This window comes from Sceloporus undulatus, chromosome 5 (assembly GCF_019175285.1).
Source record: "Sceloporus undulatus isolate JIND9_A2432 ecotype Alabama chromosome 5, SceUnd_v1.1, whole genome shotgun sequence".
Taxonomy (NCBI): domain Eukaryota; kingdom Metazoa; phylum Chordata; class Lepidosauria; order Squamata; family Phrynosomatidae; genus Sceloporus; species Sceloporus undulatus.
In genome coordinates this window covers 136,149,904-136,172,298 of record NC_056526.1, presented here as the reverse complement: position 1 = coordinate 136,172,298, position 22,395 = coordinate 136,149,904, and positions in this window count along the sequence as shown.

Genomic DNA, 22,395 nt, shown 5'->3' with positions numbered 1-22,395 from the left:
TCAATATAAAAGTTCTAAGTGTGAAGGATATTCAGTGTCCCCATCTCTGCAATGCTAGAAACATGGAGACTAAAATTAAATGTAATGGAGGTAGGGGGACAGTGAATACAGTCAATATAAAAGTTCTAAGTGTGAAGGATATTCAGTGTCCCCATCTCTGCAATGCTGTCTATTGTCTCAATTTGCTAGCATAGTTGTGTATTGTGTCAATGGAGACTAAAATTAAATGTAATGGAGGTAGGGGGACAGAATTCTTAGGAGGAGTCAAAACCTTAATTGTCTTGGGGTGAGGCAAAGGTATATTTTTGTAGAATGACAAAACAACATTTTAAAAGGATCCATTTAAATGGCTTTTTGATGCTGAGTGGGAAGGAAATATTGTCAGCATGTCCTCAGTGATGTCATAATATAGCCACTCCTGACTTGGCACATTGCTAAATGACACTGTGATATCATTCCATTCAATAAAAGATCTCCAGATAGCTTCTATCACACATGTATGATTTTAAAGCTAATATTCTCACTTTCAACAGACTTGTTAGCTCTCAGTTATATCAGTACATAGCCATAAAATGCATACTAATTTCATCTAAGTCAATATGTGATATCTCATGGGCTGGGCCACTAATGTAATTAATCTGGAGGAAGAAGCAGTAGTAACTAGAAGACAAAATGGAGCAAAATGCAATAGATAAGGAAACAATGACGGCAAGCCAGATATAAAAGGTTTAAGCATTTTTACCACCCAAACTCCCCCTCTAATAATATTTTTGTCCTGCTGATGAAGTAATTTGCTTGCTTACCAGAAAGAAAACACTAGACAATGGTATGAAATCATAAAGGGCATCTTCATTGTGATCAAGGTTATCTGCAAAGAAGAAAATCTAATCTCTAATCAAGTACTGGGAAATCTTATTTAGCCACCAAAGCTTTCCTTTAGATGGTCATACCCCAACCAAAGAGTCAGTGTAGTTAGTGTTCTGCATATTGGACTATGACTCTGAAGATCAGGGTTTTAATCCACGGTTAGGACTGGAGCGTGGCTTTGGTGCATCTTCTGGTCTCTTAGGATGCATGCATCATTTAAACAGCGTACCTCCAAAGTGACCTGAAGCAGCTTTATTTTGGCCTGTCTGTATGGGCTCAGGGTCACGTTTGGGTTGCCATAAGTCAGGAACAACTTGAAGTCACACAGCAACAACATCCCCAACAAAAGTGTATACACCTCATTTCATCAGCATGGGCTTATCACTGCCTGTTCATCATAAAGGTTGGCTGAAGGATCTGTGTTTATTTCTCCCTGCTCACAGCATTCATTGTGTAGATTTGTACATGGGCTCAGGGACATCCCTGCAATTGAGAGCTCACCACAACATTCTTGAGGTTGCGGGCAAAAAGAGGTAGATGGAGTGCATCTCCTCTCCTCTAGTAGAATCAGAATGCTTCCCTTAGTAATGTCTTTTGCTTCTCTCAGTGGCCATAACTCTTTCAAGCACCTGAACCACCTTCCAGTTGTGACAAGTAAAGCCAATGAGTTAAATTATTATCTTTAAATAAATGTGTATGGCATAGGCAAAAAGATGCATCCCCAAGCCACACCCTAAAATTTTCTAGTCAAACTGTTTAAAGAGAGACATGTATTGCTCACACTGAATTTAGAGAGACTGAGTACATGCATAGTGCAGTGAGGTGCAAAGAGGGCATTTTAAATATGTGCATTCCATCTATGAGCATAAAGAGGCTGTGTACTGATGGAGCACAACTCATCCTCCTTCCTGTAACTTGTGTGTGTCGAAGGGGAGCAAATTTGCTCCACCTTAAGCTGGAAGAGCAACATGCATGTGACCTAAAAAGTAAGAACTTTAATAAGATTGTGGGGTTACCAACCTCTTTTCTATTCTAAGGGGCAAAACAGACTGTCCCTTTGTGCCGGCTTGGGATTGGCATCAGAGCATGGCATTTAGACAGCACGTGCACTGATGCCACCCCCAAGCAGGCATCATGCCACCCGTCCACCCACCTGCCCACATGGTGGGCAGCTTTGTGGTACTCTGGTGGCACAGCGTTTAAACTCTGCATGCTGCAGGAGCACCACAAAGCCATGGCAGTGGCAGAAAAGCTGGCTTTTTGCTGGCTCAAAAAGGAGCTGTATTTGGCCGCCTCTTTTTGGGCCAGCAAAAAGCCAGATCAGGGCTGCAACATGCAGTTGCCATGGCCCCAATCTGGCTTTCTCTGGGAAGGCTTGAAACTACCCCTTTAGAGCCATCTGTTTCAGCCCTAAGTTAAGAGTACTGGTTGTTATAGCACTTGAGGAATAGCATTCTTTATCAACATGTGATTTCAACAGCTAAAAAAAGTTTTTAGCAAACTAACATGCTGCGTTTTCCCCCCAGATATAGTTCTACAGGGAAGTGATAAGTAAATTATTCATAAGAGTAAGTGATGGTGGATAATTAGAATGGCAAACATTTCACCAGCCTCAACAATAGTATACTTGTCATACTTGTTGAGACTCATTGTGAGAATAAATGCATCTCATCTTGAAAATGTATTCAGAAAATCTTTCTGAAAATCTATTTAGAAAATCTTTCTGAAAATCTATCCAGTAAGATAACACTAGACAATGGTATGAGATCATAAAGGCTGATGAAGTGTTTCAGAGGAAACAAGTAATACAAAACAATATACATACTTTAAAGTGAGAACTGCTAAAAAGAAACACAATTGGGGGGAAAATCCGCAAGCATTCATTAGTCAAATCTATTTAGGTAAATTAAAGTAAATTAGGTAAAATGTATAAATAAATGTGCACATTAGGGAAAATGCATTTAAAAATGTGCACAAATTTCCTCCCAAAGCAAAAGTCTCACAGTGTGGTACAAAACAAGAATGGGAAGAAAATTCTAGGCAACACTTAGCAACAAAATTGCATATTTTCACACCCCTATGATTGATCTCTGGTATGAAAGGCTTCATATCCGTCAGTGAATGAGCAAGGGCTGAAGCAAGGGCTGCCATTGCTAATAATTTAACTCAATATTTTGAGTGATTGATTAAATCATTCATGCTCACGAAGGACATATCTAGCTGATGTCTCTTTACGCAACTGCAAGTGGAGAAAATCTTCAAAAGATATGGTAACTCCAGAATTACTATTCCAGGATCATACATATCTGTTTTCAGTGGAAATTCATATGTTTCATAATTATCACATATTATGGCACAATTTATAAAGTGCATCAGCTGTAGACCTGGTGCAGTGGGTTTCTTTCCACTGAATTCAGAGTCAGTGCACTCCATTTTGAAGCTAATGTTCACTGATAACTGACTGTGACTAAAAATGAATGATTATGCATATCACACAGAGGCATTTGCAACATGCCAACTGACAGCACTGTCAACAGATTTTAGACATATCCACTACCAATCAGTAGTAGATGCTGGAACATATGAAAATGAATTTTGTCTATTTCCTGAAAAAAAATACTGGCCAAAATCTGCATTCAGAGATGTAGCAGTATCTCCTGATGCTACCCTTCAAAACCTACCTTTTAGGCAATGCAGCCCCACCTGACAGAGAAATTTCCAAGGTTCCAGAGAACAGAGTGGGGAGCAATGACACATCCAGCAGGGTCCTGTCACAGTGCAGCTACTACTGTGAAAAAGCTGAATGTATCATCGTGCACCATGTCACTCCCCAGCACCTTAGAAATTCCTCAGGTGGGAATTCAGTCATGATGGTGAAATAATAGTAAAAATGAAACAGTGTAATTATAATCATAGAATCATAGAGTTGGAAGAGACCACAAGGGCCATCCAGTCCAACTCCCTGCCATGCAGGAAATCTAAACCAAAGCATCCCTGACAGATGGCCATCCAGCCTCTGTTTAAAAACCTCCAAGGAGGGAGACTCCACTACACTCCGAGGGAGTTTGTTCCACTGTCGAACAGCCCTTATGTTGTAAATAGAACTTACATCATCATAATTACTGAACAAGATGCCAACCTTAATCTGTCAATTTCCTGCAGAATGTCCACACAATATGCAGAGAACGTAAATAGAAATTATGTACATTCATTGCCTCTGATTGGCTGATCATCACATTACCCCCAATGTTTCATTAGCAAGTCAAATACAGTCTCTGGTATCACTTGGTGAAGATAGGTGCAATTGTGTATGATTTGGGAATAGGTCCCAGAGAAATAAATGGGGTTTATTGCTGAGTAGACAGACACATATAAGATTGTTAAGTAGACAGTGTAAAGAACTTCTCTTCATGCTGTCAGATTTTTGAACCTTCTCCATACTATCCTTATTAGCCTTATGTACACTGTTCACTGAAATTGCATTCACAAATACTACTGAAAGTGTTGTGCATGCAGTCAATATATGCAATTTCCTCTGAAGTCAGTGCAGAGAAGCCTGATCCACTAGGTCTACAGCTGATATAGTTTAAAGGTTTTGTCATAATATGTGATTTACGTATCACAATATAGTATCTAAATAAAAAGCAAGATGTTTGTAGAGTTTAAATGTTCTTTTACCATGAAGCATTAGTTAAATAGTAAAATAGAAGGCTTTTATTATCACTGCTATCATATTCAAATTACTCACAGATGAAAGATCTCATAGCAGTGGATCCAGATGGGCACACTCAGAATAATGTAATAGAAATCAGTAGGTTTGGAATCAAGGTTAACTCATCCCATTGGCTTTGGTGAGTATATGTGAAGTGTGACAAAATCTGAGCAAGGCACTGGTGCTTACTCCCTAGTAAGTGTATTCAGGATTACAATATCATATAACTAAGTTTGGCCATGGGAGGTCATTTTATACATACTTCCTTTCATTATTGCAATGTTATGCATATAGATTTACTAGGTGAAAATGTTCTTTGCAATATTCTTGAAATAATAAAAAGCTGCTTTTTCACTTACAAATGACTGTCAGATAAATTGTGCAATGTCTTACCTCACATATGTTGTGGAAACATACATGATGAACAGAAACAATGACCTTTGTATCATTGTTGGATGTGCCAATTAATTTTTTTCTTTGAAAATTCAATGAACTTGTCTACTGTTACAATATTCTACCTAAACCCCCTTTTAAAGGTTTAGTAAGGTTACCAGAGAAAATAATCTAAGCATGGCTTAGTTAAAAGGCAGAAGTAAAGAAACAAATTATTTCTATTGTGTACAAAATTGAGGTCACTTCAGGTTAACTGAATCTGATTCCTCCAAGAGATGAAGACTTTCCACATCATGACAAATCATTCAGAGTATTCTAATTGCAAAAGGGAAGACATTGCCTTCCTCTCCTGAAAAAATAGATTAGTACAGCTGTGCAAGAAAATCTGGAATAGAATTTACAGACTTCTGCCTTAGTGATCTGCAGGAAAGAACAATTTCCACTGAAAACACAAGAAAAACTATTAATCCAAAATATTACATACTTGTTCATTAGGAGATTTAAATCCAGTATTCCTTTGACACATAAAACTTACAAACAGATTTCATATACTGTCAAACAATTCTTCTTGTATATCTCCTCTTGCTAATCTAACGTTATATGTTAATTTCTCTGACAAAGCTAGCCCATATCCTGTTTATCCAATTCTGTACTGATAGGTTCTCTAGCGTTTTCTGCACATAACCTCACTGCACATAAGATAAATGATATAAGATCTTTATTTAGCAAATTTCATATTCAAATAGAGAAATCAGAAGTAATGCTTCTCTGTACTGAACTCTGCAAGGAAGTTTTTCTCCCAGTATTTGACTTCACCAATTCAAAACCTCATCCCAAAATCTTCCTATCTTCTGACATATGAATTCAATTCTCTATTTTTCTACATCTTTTCCTAGATTCTCCATTATTCATTCTATATGGCTTAAAAGGATAATAATAGCATTTATGAATGATTTTTTAAAATGTGTTCTCTTTAACTGGAGCCAAGATTGATTTCTATGGTGAGGTATTCCAAATTGAATTTCATTGTTTTTCTTCTATTTTTATTCCCAAATCTGACTCCCAAACATTAGTTACATCTCAGCCTTGTTCTCACAGTAGACATTCTAGTAAAAATGAAGTAGGAACATATCACATTCAAGGCAGCCATCACCACACCTCCTTTCAATCACACAAATGCCCCACTACACTCTTTTACTGATTCTCCTTTAATTCTACTGCTTTGTCTTATCCCCTACTCAATACGCCTTTAAGGTTGTTTTTTTTAATGTTTTCCCCACTTTTTCCATGCAATTCCAGAAGTCTTCTACAACTATTGAAGTAACAAGAAAGACAGAAAAGAAACAGATCTAAAAGCAGTTTAAAAGCTGCATGTCCTAAGGCGTGTGTAACCATACACCTGTAGAATGGGTATAATCAGTTACAACAACATCATAGGGAAGTGATAAGCATCGAGTAGGCTAATGAGCAAACAATAAGAGCCACACACTGATGGGACAGTACTTATATTGCCAGAGGCCACGTGGCACACCCAGGGAAAATGTGCATGTATGCATGCCTTATCAAAATAAGTGTTTGCCAAAATAATATCTGGATATAGTAGGGGAAAATAAGGATCCACAGGATCATTTAAACAAACAAACAAACAAACAAAAAAGAATTTGTTTTGCCCTAGTGAAAACAAGTCAAAGCTTAAAAAGAAGTGAAAGCTCTACCATGGAATCTCTCAGTCACTACTACCACCACCTTCTCTGCAGTCATTTGGTATTCCTGTCTATTCTGAATAGTAAGCAGTTATCACCTCAGCATAGCATAACACATTGCCTCAGAAAAATAGATTTAGGTATGACATTTGCTTAGGGCCAAATAATATATGATAACCGTGCTCTGAATCACAGCATTTTTCTCTCACAGCAAAAAAATTTGCTGGAAGAGGAAAAGTTTCAATCAAGAAAATGACACAAGGAGAAAGACAACAACCACACTACCACCAAACACATATTATGCTCTGACTGAAAGTGAAACCTCACAAAGCTGTAGCATTTTTTTTTTAAAAAATAAGAAACACTCCATATTTTTCTAGCACTATTCATAATTATGGGCTCAATTTCTGTTTGCAGTACATTAGAGGTATGCAATGGAATTATAATCAGGGCAACTTAGACCAGATTCAGATTGTATCAAATTGAACTAATTTGGTTCCAGGATGAGTTGACATGGTCTGTATTGATTTAGATTGATCCAGAGATTCAGATATCAAAAACATACAAGGTAAAGAAAGATATTGTGTCTCCAGCATGACAATATAAGTAAAAAGCCACAAGGTAGTATGATACAGAAGGGGAGGAGGGAACTGACAGTTCTGATCTGCTATATGGGGAGAGAATCTCACCAGTATGACCCAGTCACAGTGTCTATGGGGAAAGAATATATGTGGTCACTGAAGTTTCATACTCATTCTCCTGCATCTCTTCCTTCATTTGCTAGATTTAGCTGTTGGTAGTAGATCATTGATAAAAGTAGGTAAAGAGAGTTTCTTGGTAGTTGATTAGCATCCAACCTTGGTCTCTGAGTTTTGTCTCTTTATTTCACCACCTTGTCTTTTTAATTTTTATAATCTATCTTCGTTCTTAATTTTCCTTTCTACTTAATTTGTTAATTTGAAAACATAGTAATATATTTTTTGTGTGAATCTGAGTTTTTCTTAGGTAACGAAACTTATCTCCCTATATGGCTCTAATAGTTAGGTGTCTGATTTTATTTCTTAGTATTATATTATTTCTTTTAAAAATGTATAGTATTTCTCATAGTTTTGTTTTTGTTGGGATTACCTCTGAGAAAGCCGGCATAGGTTGATGTACATAGTATTGTTCTGAAAAAAGAAAGCCAAGGTTTCAGATCTGAGTTATCAGAGATAATTTGCCATGGAGATAATGATGTTACATTTCCTCCCTCTTTCCATTAACCCATTTCTGCTAGGAACAGGCAAATGTGTGAGTCATCTGGAACTATTAAAACTGGAATCATTTTAATTCTGATGTTGGCATACTGTGGTCTGAATGGTATGTAAGTGGATGGATGGTCCTGCTTTTGGGGCAGGAGGCTGAACAGATGGCTTTCTTCTAGCCTTTCCAAATCTCTGATTCTGTCAAATGAGGGCATGGCACAATTTATATTATGTTCCCCTGTGAAGTACTAGAATTACAGAAGTCTGCCTATGTCTTATTACTCTCTTTTGAAACAGGATAAAGAATAGAAGATTCCTGTACATTCACTGAAGTATCATTGTTTCCTAGGTTGCATGAGCATAGCCATTGGCATAAAGCTGCTGATGGCAGATCAGCAATTCAATTCTCTTCAACTGGAAAAATGAGAAAATATGGCACCATGTTCCACCTGAGAGCCAAATTCAGTTGCTGTAGCAACACTGCCTGACACATTCAATCTATAGAGTATGCTGTCACTTTTTTATTTCCTTTTCCATGACACCCAAACAATCACAAACTTTCAGGTTCATTATAACTTTTCTGATCTTTTATTAGAAACAGAAATGATTAAGGTTCTGTTTCTCCAAACATAGGATGGATAGTCCTCAAAATACTGAGTTCACTTCACAGTGTTTTCTCCCCACCCTATCTCTATCTCCACATAAAGCGACATTACTCACAAGTGAGATATTCTATAGGGAATTCACTCCTTAGATATCAAGTAAAGAACAGTTTGGTATTAGTAAATGTCTGGCATGCTTGCTTCCATGAAGAAAAGATTAAAAAACAACAACAAGTTTCTTGCTTTCCAACAGCTAAAAACTGAGCAGGGATAAGAGGTGGAAGTTAGAGTGTTGGCTCCCTTGTTCTAAGGTTACCATTATCTTCATGTAAAAGTTCATCCTTGTTAAGAGTGCAAAAAACTCTAGTGATCCTTTTGCAAGCTTTTCTGTGGAATTTTTCTGTTGAGCAGTGGATAAATACTCTAAACAGAGAGACAGTCAGACAACACATGGAAGTGCACACTTGATACAAAGCTAGCAAAGTTACTCAACCTCCAATTGTTAATTGTAAAGTACCCATTTATTTTTCCTGTTTTGCAAAAGTGACCACAATATTTATTTTTTAGTTTCTTTGGAAAACATCCAAATGCTACAAGTCTCTGGCTTATAGGTCAAAAGGCACTCTTCTGTCTACCTTGTTATTGTCTCAGTGCCCACAACAGATCATGAGGTAGCAACATGGGGCATGCCTCCTGAACCACAAGATATTTCTTCACCACCATTTAGTGAACTGCTCCTTCATAACAACAGAAATAACTAAGAAATTACAAGTACAAAAATGCAAATGAAATGAAATCACTTCTCATTAAATTTCAGTCAAAACCCAATTTAGGAGTTTATAACTCACCTTTTAAAACCGGCTTCAGCCGCTGGAACCTGGGTCATGGGATGGAGGCTGGGACCTGGGTTGATGGCGGCTGGTTGTTTGGTGGCGATTTAGTGAGCGATAATTCCCATCTCCATCCCACATCCTGGCTCCAGCCCAGGAGGCTGAAGCTGATTTAAAAAGGTGAGCGATAAACTCCTTAGTTTATCCTTCCTTATTGGAAGAAGAAATTAATGACAATTAATTACTCATTTGTTGGTAGATATTTCCAAGCTCTAGTCTGGCATTTTACAAGGAAACTGAGAAGGGACCGTGGGAAGTTTTATGTACCTATCTGCCCTTTCTCTGTGTGGGGTGTGCTGCCTTTAGAATAGTGGTGAGAATTGTCTGACCCTCTAGATAAGTGGTTCTCAACCTTCTTAATGCCACGACCCTCATGTTGTGGTGACCCCCAACCATAACATTGCAGTGTCTTGGTTCCTAAGACCATTGGAAATATGTATTTTCCGATGGTCTTAGGTGACCCCTGTGAAAGGGTAGTTCCACCCTCAAAGGAGTCATGACCCACAGGTTGAGAACCCTGGCATTCCAAAGAACCAGAACATTCTATGGCGAGGCATGCTGAGAATGAGAGTTCTTCATCTGGAGGGCTTCACAATTCCTCACCCCTGCTTGAGAACATAGTGCTCTGTGTGCATGGTCTCTCACATGACTGAGAACCACATGTGCAGATTGTGTGCCATCTTATATACAGAGATGCCTGCATCAATGCATGAGCATCAGAAATAGGCTTCCTTTTGATGTGTAGACACCCTTAAAGAGGCATTACAAAAACTGAGTGCTAGTCCACTCTACAAATGCCTTTCCTCTGCTTTCTCTTACCCACAAGCAATGATAATCTAAAATGTGGTGGGCAAGTGTTGGAAGTACCAAGGGCATAAAAAGGCAGGGGGCTGCATGATATTCACAGGCCACATTTTGCCCACCATTCTCTAAAGCATAGGGACTACATTGTTGGTTTAAAACTGCAGAGATCAGGTTCAAATTCTCATCCAGTCATAATTTTCACAATGGCCTTAGACCATCATTCAACCCCATAGAATTTTGGTGAGAAAAGAATGGGGGGGAAATACACACACACACACACACACACACACCACTGTATTCTGTGAAGGAAAAATAATAGTGATAATAATTGTAATGATTATAATAATAGAGATAAGGTGATAAGATTAAAGACTTTTTCCTAAATTTAGAAAATAGTCACCTTTAAAAATAGAATTTTGAAATAACTGGCTTGGAATATGGAAGGCTTTGTTAAAAATTAATCTTCTTAACAATCAATAATTAGTTATGTAGCTCAATACACTGGATATATTGAAAGAAATGTGGCTCTGCTTAGACTGTTTGCAACCTCCATGTTTTAAATTTGCTGCCTTTTTTGCCCTAACACTACTCAGAATACTGATATTCCACAGGGAAATATTAGTTAAAGCAACATCCCACCGCTCAAAATATTATGTGCGAATTCAACACTAATGCTTCCCCTTTTAATCATCTTATTCACTGGAGGAAAAGAAAAGTTTCATTTTGACATTCATGTCGTTTCAGGGTTCCCTGATAAATGCAACCTAGCCTAGGGATGCTAGTTGTCTAGTATTATATTGTTTCCCTACATCTCTGAGTTCTTCATTGATCATCTATACTTAATTAAGGTTCTGTTTAAAACGATTCCAAATGGCATGCTGTGGAGCAGGGATGCTGTCCATCTCTTTTATTTCTAAAAGTATAATTTGCACAAGTAGGATGTATTATAATCAAGGCAATAGGTACACAGTGTATTCCAGTGATATTCCCAGGAGATGCCTATGAGATTTTCTCCTCAGGCAATAGCATAGCTGTCCCAAAATATGGAAGGTTACCAACACTTATGTCACCAACTGTGGGATTTTCTGTTCAGGCAATCCCACCAGTGCCACGAGCTGGGTGAATTTCTCTCAGGTATTCTCATTTTGTTTGAATCCAAGCTCTCAGATAGATAGCTTTCTCGGAGACCGAGGCCTGTTACAGACTGCCAAAATAAAGCTGCTTCAGGTCTCTTTGGAGGTATGCTATTTAAATGATGCATGGGTCCTAAGAGTCCGGAGGTCACGCCAAAGCCACACTCCATTCCTAAGCACTGGAGTGCAGCTTTGGTGCAGCTTCCGGATTCTTAGGATGTATGCATCATTTAAACAGCATACCTCCAAAGAGACCCGAAGCAGCTTTATTTTGGCAGTCTGTAACAGGCCCAAAGGTGTATAAAAACTTGATTCTCTTTATTAACAGAACTTTAAATATATCAAAGCAGATTAAGTACTTATTACATTTAAAACATCACATATTCTCTTGCATATTCATTTCAAGCTAACAGGACAACCAACCCAAATTCCAACCAGAACTCTCTTCTCTCATTCCAACGCTCATCAAACTCCCCCAAACCCTTTTCTAACTGAAGTGCCAACTGTCATTCACCAACTTTATTAAAATCTCCTCAAATATTCCACCAATCACAATTCTCTCACCAAACAGTTTCTTATCATGCAACCAGTAAATGTAATATGCAACCAGTAGTTTAAACAATATTTCTGAACACAAGTCCATGACATCACAGCACCCCCTTTCCTGCCAAGCAGGATTGTGGTGTATTAAGGTCTCATCTGCAATGCAGAATTAATGTAGTTTGACAGCAGTTTGACTGCTTCCATAGCATTAATTCTAGGATCTGTAGTTTATTGTGCACCAGAAGACTCTGAGAAGAGAAGGTAGGAGTTTCAAGGCATCTGTCACTTCAGCTCTGGTACCTTTTGGAACCTCACACCCTGCCTATCACCTTCTTATGCCCCCCTCTGAACCTTAGCGGCACACTTTGGTGGTTTACAGACCGCCCCTTTGGGGCGGCCTGTATCCGCCCCTTTCCCCGATGGATCGGGGCCTCAGCTGCCACAGCGGCAGCCCTGAGGCCCTGATCCGCCACTTTTCCAGGCCGCGGGGAAGGGGCAAAAGGCTGCTTCCCTGTGGCCTGGAAAGGGGTGTCCTTGGGGCTTCAAGCCCCAAAGACACCCCAACAGCGGTGGGGAAACAGAGAAAGGGGCCGCTTGGCCCCTTTCTCCTTGTGTCACTGGTGCGGCCATTTAAAGGCTGCACCAGTGACACAAGCGGCAGAAGGAACTCCGTTTCAGAGTGCCTTCTGGCACCGCAGAAAGGGCACCACAGGAGCCCTTCCGCAGTGCCAGGATGTCACACGTGCATTGCTCCGTTGTCGTAATGGCGGCGCCCATGTTGACAGGGCGCCACCATTTTGTACGTACTCTGTACGTACTAGGGTTGGAGGCGTCTAGAAGAGTACGTACTAGGGTGTCCATCTGTAAAGGGTCCATGTTGCCTAAAGAATATTCACATTTTCCCTCATCTTCAGGGAGAAACAAAATGCTTAAGAAACATTGTAGTTGCCTTCGGAGCTGCCTTGTGTCTGTTCTGAACCAGACTACTTGTATCTGAAGCTGATGGATCTACTATTGCAGTTTCTGTTTATTAGCAAAATCTATGACTTTAACTAAGATGGGGAGGGGGGGCTCATACTATCTTGCCTGGGCTTCAAGGTGTACTTCCCCACTGCTACTACTATCTACTTGGAAACCACACACACACACAATTGCTACTTTTGTGAATGGTCTCACATAAATCTACTCTGGAATCTATTCTGGCCTACAAAACATTTAATTCCTCTCAAAGTCTATTTAACATTTGAATTAGAAACATCCAATTTTCTACTTATGGCTATTAATGACTCATTTGTAGTCACAATTTTTTGTAGGCAGACCAATCTCTTAATATAATGAATTCCACTATGTTATTTTTTAACACAGGTTATTATTTTGTTTTATCATTTTTGAAATACAGAAATGTTGGTTCACTCTGCAACTACATTGTGATAGGAGTACCAATGCAACACAGAAGGCTTCTAGTACTGTTGAAAGGAAGATATTTGTAAGAATTGTCCCAGCAGGTTTTTCTTCCTTGGTTTGTAGACCCTTGGAGAAAAATATACATTGTTAGACTGAAAAAGCTTTCTTCTGAAAGCTACTGTGTAGGTGTTTGCTTCCAACAGACTTGATGAAATCATATGTTGCAATGATATTAGAAAAGATGTTATATGTGTGATCAAAGAGGTGCTTATTCCTTTGTTTGTATTAACAGGAAATGTACCAAAATATGCTCTATATAGGCCAGGCATACTCCAGAGGAAGTCTTAGCTAGAATCATGATTACAGGGTATAGTGATGGGGATAAATAATTATTGCCAAACAGATTTCTTCTGAATTCTGAAAATGTTTTTGGTTTTAACACTTTGTCAGGAGATGTCAGGACTCAAATTGGGGGCTGCAGGGCTTGTGTGTAGCTACTCTGTATGGTTGGCTAAAAGACAAACAAACAAAAAATGTCCATACTGCATCATCTGTCTAGAGTGTTTAGTATTTTTGGGTCCTGGACTAACTGCTCGCTAACCAGGATAATCTCATGGACAGGAAACACTTCAAGAGGTCTCCCTGTTCCAAATAAACCTTGTGAAAGCAGTCAGATCACCCTGTGTTCCTATATCTTTTAGATGCCTTTCAGTTCTGGCCTTTGGCTTATTCTTCAGTCATACTTCCTGGATGATCTATCTCTCAACCAAAGATAGCCTGTGTCTGAGTGGATGGTGGGATGTGTATCTCATCCTGCCATTGTGGGATGATGTACTCTCCTTGCTCAGATCACATGGGAGACTGGTGTTCCTAAGTACTGGTTCTGAGCTCAGCTCAGATCAAATTACCCAGTCCCAGTCCTGAGACACTTAAGATTTCCCAGAACATGATTACATATGTTTTAACTAAGGCGCGGGACAGGCAGGTGCGATAGGGTGCCCTCATCACATGTGAGGGACGATGCTTCCAGACACCTCTCGCATGTGACGAGGGCATCAAAATGGCGGCTCCCTGTATAGATGAGCACTGCCATTTGGACACGATGGACACTTAGCATCCGCACGTCATGGCGCCATAATGACATTGCAAGTGCACCATTGGCACACTGTGGCGTCATTATGGTGCCGCAAAAGAACCTGCTTTTTGTGGGCTCTTTTTGCTGCACGAGGAAGCCATGCAGTTTGTCTGCTGCAGCTTCCTCGCACAGCAAAACAGGGCATGGGCAGACCGCCCTTTTTGGGTGGTCTGTACCAGGCCTATAATACTTTTTGGAGATGAGAGACTTGAGAGGCCACAAAAACTGGTGAGGACTTCATATGGTGCAAGGGGCATTTGTGGCCTACCCCTGCTTTAAACTAATCTAAGGCCTAAGGTCTAATCTGCATCACAGAAATAATGCAGTTTGGAATCTGGGGATCTGAAATGTAATGAGACAGTTAGCCTTCTTTTTCAGAAACCTCTGGTGACACAACAAATGATAAATCCCAAATTTCCATAGCATTGAACCAAGGAGTTAAAGTGGTGTCAAAATGCATTACTTCTGCAGTGCAGATCAGACCTCAGTCTGAGATGGCACGAAGATAAAGATTGATATGATAGGTTCCATTGGGATTTCCAGCAAGGAACAAAACCAATTTTAAAATGATGCTTTTTTCCTTCTTAAGTTATATGACGGAGATACTCTTTATATCTGCTTAATGGACAGCATTATATTAAAAATGTAAGAAGTGAGAATTATTGTTAGCACTGTTTATGTGAACTGGATATGGAGAATGACTCAAGTTGAGATCTAACTGAACAAATCCTGCATGGATAAAATTTAAAGAAAACCATTTAATAGGCAGTAGTGGCAAAGTGAGTGTGCCAAGAGAAGTGAGGAAAATGGAGACAAAGGAGCTGTACAGACAGGCTTGAAGCGCCCGTGTGGGGGTGGCATGGGAGCATGACATTTGGATAATGCATGCCCTGATGCTGCCCCCACATGGCATCATGCTGCCCACTCAAACAAACGGAAGTCCTTTGGTGTGGCATCTATACAACATATGCTGAAAGGAGTGCCAAAAAGTGCCGACGTGGTGGCAAGGGCACCTTTTTGCTAGGTCTAAAAGGAACATCATTTTGCCATTTCTTTTAGAGTCAGAAAAGCACTAGATTGGAATTGCAGCATGCACTTGCTGCAGCCCCAATCCAGTGCTGAAAGGGGCGGCAGGATGCAGCTCTAATGATGTGGTCTGTAGAGCCCCAACAAATACTTTTCAAGGGATTGCTAAATTAAGTTTATAGATGGGGCAATAATGCAATTCATAGATGCCTTCTGCTTAAAATATTTAAGTGCCAATAATAATAATAAAATTTTATTTTTATCTCACTTCTCCCATCGGTTCAAAGCAGCTTACAACATCAATAAAATACAACAAATACAAAGTAAAAAACATTATCCCTTCCTCTAAACAAAGTTCAGCAGAAATGAACTATTCAAAAATGCAAATAGATACTTCTCGAACACTACTTTAAATATCTCAGGGCTAGCACGCACTTTACTTCCAAGATCCTGAATCTGCTTCAGTTAGCATCTATGTCACTTAGGGCCTGAACACACAAGTCAAAATAAAGCTGCTTCGGGTCACTTTGGAGGTATGCTGTTTAAATGACATACACATCTTAAGAGGCCAGAAGCTGTGCCAAAGCTGTGCTCCAGTCCTTAGGACTGGAGCATGGCTTTGGCACAGCTTCCAACTAATTAGGATGCATTTGTCATTTCATGCATGTGAATTCCAGATGCCAAACTACTCTTTTGACATGACACTTGTCACTGCACACAACCAGAATTGTGACAATGTTCTTGTAAAACAAAGCAGTGAATCCTGGAGGGAAATAGCTTTCAGGAAATTGACCGTCTAGGAAACTGAATGTGAAAAGAAGCAGTTGGGACCTCTCATTACTCTTCTGACACCGCATTTGATGACTTAAATCCAATACCCATTTTATGAAATGGAAACCAGTCCATTGCCCACAAAACCATTGCCAAATCATCTTCTCCCCTGATTAATTTCATCTGCTTATTTGCCAGTAATTTTCCTTCTGCTTCCTTTATTTTAGAAAGAAGAAAAAAAAATCTCAATTTTATAACATGTGAGTGACAATTAGACAGACCAATTCTCCCATTAGTTTTTCCAATATAAAGTGAGACTTTATGCTGTAGCAGTAATAAGTACTCCACTCTGGAAGCAGGGAACCAAAGATGAGAACAGGCAGCTGCCCAACCAATAACTACCTAACAGTCCTACTAAAGGTGAATCATCCTGCTTCTCTCACCCATTTCTATAATCTAATTATCCCCAAAGCATAGCCATTGGGTTGCACCTGCAGAGGAAGTCACAGGTGGGAATCACACCTACTAATGACATTTGTACTCCAGTACTAGTGAGCTTGAGCTGATATCTTAAAACCTTGGTTGGGAGAGGAAAAATACAGATTGGTTTGCTTTCTTCAAGTTAGTGCTGTGTCGCAGAGGAGTAGTATGTTGCATCTCATATTGGCTGTAATGTTTATCAGTTGTCAATAAGGTAAGATCATCTGATGGGATGCTGGGATTCCTGTTAAATGTAAATTGATGATCATCTCAATTTAGCTTTTTGCAAGCACACCATAGGAAATGCTATGAAATGTTAACTCCCAACCTAGTATTCAGTTTACAAACCCCTCCATCTGTTTTTAACCCCCAGTTGTAATTTTTGAAAACTAATAAAAGTAATTGGATAAGCTCCCCATCTTTAAAGGAGGATCCCTCTCCCCTCCACAAACTGCTTCGTTTTCTACCCATTTTTGGTTTATGTCACTTCATGCTTTGACAAGCACTCCACACACCTTGTAAAATATATATGACCAGAAAATGACAGGTTCTGTCTAAATATTCTGGCTCAAGCCTGATAGACCTTAATCCTTTAGTGAAATTTCAGAATTTGATAAATAGGACAGATTTGAGTTGGCAACATTGATTGGTAGGCTGCAGTGTCAAAATAAACCTCAAGGTGGCAACAGCTGTCTTTCATTGAATTTCTTTTTTAAAAAACAGTCTATCAATTATACCAATTAAATTATCTTTATTTTTATTCAGGAAAAGTTGAGATTACTGAAAGCATTCTGTCCTATAAACTGGAAATGTGTCCATGTAATTTCTCCCACTACTTTCTCCACATAAGTTTAAAACCAAGGTCAAAACCCTATTTTCCGAACACCCTGTGTATACTTCTGAGTTCTGACCTGGCGATGCATAGCTGAAGGAGATTCATGACAATGTCACTGGCCCCCATCTTATTCTGACAAGTGCAAGCAACAACCAGTAAAGTCCATCGGTGGGCAAGGTAATTCTGAGGTAATTCTTTAATCTTTTGGTGGCCAATCCATCCCTCTTGGGGTAGGCAGGGGATGTATGGTACAAAATGTGAAAGATTGGGGTCATTTTCATCCCACCTTTTGCCCTCAAATGCCCCTCATCTCTAATTATGCAAAAAGTTCTATAACCATCTCATAAGTATCTAATTTTCATTCCCTTCCTTTTCAGTGTACTGGCTCATGCTATAAATTGATGCAAATAATGCTGAAGACTGCAAAGTGCTCTCATCTGGTCAGTGAGCCCTCCCTGTGAGTGACAGTGTAAAATCACTTTCACCTAGATTAGTAATTAAATAGCCTTTCTGAAGTCCTAAATACTAGTGATTTGTGGTTACCTACATAAAACACTAAAAGGACACCATATAATGCCAGAAAATCCACTACCCACCTCCATTGATATACACAGTCTCATGAATGCCATGGTGAAAGGAAAAAAAACCAGCCCATTTTTTCAAAGAGAATATAAGTTCTACACCTGCCACGCATTGCATTGAAGTTCTATGGGGTTGAAAAATGGGGATGTTAAAGAACAGTAATCATTTTTGAGAGAGAATGACAGTTAGTCAAATCTGCATGATATTAAGACACCCATTAGATATCATTCTATTTATCAGATGACATTTGAAATGCAAAGGACTACCTACTGTATGTCCAGGCAAACTGATCCTATGATATTGGTGTGACTAATACAGAAAAAAAAAATATTTTTCTTCTGACAGGTGATGTGCTTCATATAAATGAAACATTCATTTCAGTTATTCTGAAATGAATGAAAGGAAGTGGTTTTAAAGGAAATGAAAGACAGTGGTGTCATTATACATGCTAGGATATATATTTCTGGTAATTCAGATGCTGGTCTAAATGTAGCATGTCATCAGATAACTACTGTGGCAGATTTACCACCTTCAACATCTGTAATAATTAACTCTCTCTCTCTCTCTCTTCCTCACAACTCCAAAACCATGCAAGTGAGGATGGGTCTACACTGACCAGAACACTTCCCTAGTGTTACCTGTGTATTCCAGAGCGATGCCAGGCTGCTGTTTACACAATGTCCCACCATGCCACTCACCACCACTGCTACCACTGACATGAGCCACTCCCTCCGAGTCCAGGAACAAGGCACCTAGCATTGATCATATGGCTCCTCCAGGACCACCTTCTTGGACCAGGAATTCTCCAGCACCATCTCCAGCTCCTCTTTCCTGGAGGAAATAATCCCACTTTGAAAGATGGCTTCTGAGTTCCACCCAAATGAGAATTGGGATTGGGATTGACAAGAGCCTCTGCCAAGTTTTCTGTGTAAGTAATCTGACAAAGCAACTAAAACCATCTCCATTCCCTAACCATGCCTGAAGAAGACTCAAATGGATCTATATAATTCATTAAAAAAAAAAAACCCTCCTGAAGCTGAGAGGCCACCACATGTCTAATGCCTTGTCCAGGGAGAGGTTTTGTTTTAAAAAGTAAATGTCTTACTTTAAGTATGATGGAACCCTGCTTTTTTTGTAAACAGGCACTGAACATTCCCTGTAGCCATTTGTCCAGTAAACTTGGGGTTTTAATGAACCAGGAAAGTTGACAATCTAATACCTGTAAGGTAGATCTTGCTTCATCTGGGATTCTCTTCACATCTTTGTGATGGGAAAATGGAAATATATCCATTCACACCTTTCAGGAATTTATTAACATGGTGTTCATCATCATCATCATCATCATCAAACATTTATTACAGTCAACAGACTGTTATGTTTGAGTAGTCTAACCTTAATTTGCAGGGATATCCATAATTTCAGTTAGTGTTGCAGCTATCAGATATAATTTCTTTGAACTGATTGGTTGTGAATCTGAATGGCAGTCATTTAAATTTAAGTTATAACTATCTGTTCTCCATTTGTGTGCAGTTACTGCTTTCCCCCATTTTTCAGTTGCACATCTGTCGAGTGCCTGATGAAGAACCTGACTTTTTGGGTAACTGGGGAAGATCCTAATTTTAGCTAACTTTGGTATTTGCACAGTTTCCATTCCACCACCACCACCACCACCCCCCCCACCACAATTCCTTTCAGTAAATTTCACATAAAAACAGACAAATGGTTCATGGCTCTTTTTCTTTTCTTTTCTTTTCTTTCCTTTCTTTTTTCTTTTTAAAAGAAAATCAGACTTGTAAGCAATGAGTGTGAGTTTCTTGCATGGGATGGAAGCAGAACTAATGTTAAAGCAGGCATGTTTGCAACTATTTACCCGCTTCAGCAGCGAATCAAATTATCTTTAGTGAATCACCACCAAGACTCCATCATCACTCAAAAACAACACCCACTGAGAGAAATGTTAGAAGGAAGGTCACTTGGGAAAATATTGACGTGCAGTATAAATAGTAAAAGAACATTTAGAAACAAGCGTCTTTTGTAGCTCTGTTTTTTCTTTCCTTTTGGAAAACATAGATGTCAAACACTGCATATTTTAGCACCCACAGAGGTAGCACCCACTGTTATAGTCTTCAGCAAGGAGAGGTGTTTAAATTGAGAATTCCTGCTTTCTCTCTCTCTCGTCTTCACACCACATGCTCAGAAGAAATAAAGCTGGAACTCTTGAAGGTATTGTGGTGTGTTTTATGACAAGTGTAAATGCTAAATATTGAAACATATAAATATTAAGGACTAAATCTAATTGCTACTTCCATTTCACTATGCCCATTGAATCAATCACTAAATGGTAAGTCTGTATTTATGTGCATCCTGTTGAGTTAATGGGACTGTTCTATTTGGAACTAGTAGCTGGTTTTGGCCATGTATACTAACATTTTAAGTATTAGGGAAATAGCTCAGAGAAAACCTAGACATCACAGAAAGTGACATGTCACATAGCCTGAAATTTCCCATAGTGTGTTGGGTAATACATATAGTGCCACATATTCCATGAACGTTCATCACACCAAAAACTGTGTGGATATTTTAGATTTGTGAAGTCGAAGGCTTTCATGGCCGGGATCCATGGGTTTTTGTGGTTTTTCAGGCTATGTGGCCATGTTCTAGAAGATTTTCTTCCTGACATTTCACCAGCATCTGTGGCTGGCATCTTCAGAGCATGCTTGCCTGGAAAAAATGGGTCTATATATACTGTGTGAGCCTGGGAATGCAGGAGTGATTTGCATGTGTATTGTTCTGTGCTGATGGCAGGCCTCAGGCTGGGAGGTTAATGCAAAAGAGGATTAATGTCTGCTAACTGGTGACCATTATCTGCTGGGAGTCACTTTCCCAGGAGCCCTGGTGACACAGTGGTTAAATGCCTGTACTGCAGCCACTCACTCAAAACCACAAGGTTGCGAGTTCAAGACTAGAAAAAGAGTTCAAGCTTGACTCAGGCTTGCATCCTTCTGAGGTTGCTAAAATGAGTACCCAGAGTGTTGGGAGCAAATTAGCTTACAGTTGTAAACTGCATAGACACTGCTTAGGTGGTATGAAGAAGTATATAAATTAAGCTTGTTTGTTTGTTTGTTTGTTTATGTATGTTCCACCTTTCTTCCAATGAGCTCAAGGTGGCATCCATGGTTCTCCTCACATATTTTATTCTCACAACAAACCTGTGAAGCAGGTTAGGCTGATAGAATGTGTTTGGCCTGGTGGCTTTCATGATTCAGGATGGATTAGAATATTTCCAACCCCTAGTCAAACACTGTAATCCACGCATCACACTGAATTCTTCTTCCTGTTTTGCAATTTTATACTTCAGTTACCTCAGAATGTTTTCTTGCACTAATAGGGTTACCAAGTCACCTTGCTCCCCACATCCTGAGATATGAGGACAAAATCCAAAAGAAAGGGTCACTTTAAGATGTCACAGAAGACATAGCTTGGGCAACAACTGTAACATAATGTGTGTGAGAAAGCGAGAGAAAGAGAGAGAAATGGATTTCCAGCACTAACGTTTGAACATACTTTCCAATTTTAGTGTGCCCAAAGAGTTGTGCATCAGATTTATAGTCATTTCTAAGAATCATCAGCTGAAAATGGTTAAGTAAAACTTAGAATTTGTGGGAGCCTACCTCGGCTATTCTGTTGTGTTACTGAGTTGTCATATCAGCTTATTGATGCATGAGTTGATACTTGTGTATGGACAACAAAATACTGTGGAATGACAAGCACTAGACTTCAGATATGACCTTCCCTAAAACAGTGTCCAAACAAAGCAAAAACAAAACAACCACCCAGTGTTTTGATAACAAATGGTAGTGAGAAGTCATCCCTGGGTTTCTTAAAGTTTAATTATTAATCATTAGCCTTCATTAAATATTATGTTTTATGTAAGAAAAACCTCTAAGGAACATTCCTTTTTAAAAATCAGACATTCCTCCAGAAAACAGGGGATGTAAACCAGGGGTCGGCAACCTACGGCCCATGGGCCGGATCTGGCCCGGTAAGACCTTGGGACCGGCCCCAGCCCAGTCCTGCCACCGATTGCCGCCCCCGCCGCAGCTTCTGTGCCACTCCGGACGCCATTTTGAGTTCAGCCCCCCAGTTGTCTGAGGGACAGCAACCCAGCCCCCGGCTCAAAAAAGTTGCCTACCCCGATGTAAACCATTTATGAGTTTATACTCAAAATTTCAAACTGTTGTAGTTCTCTGCAACTTCAAATTCATGATCAA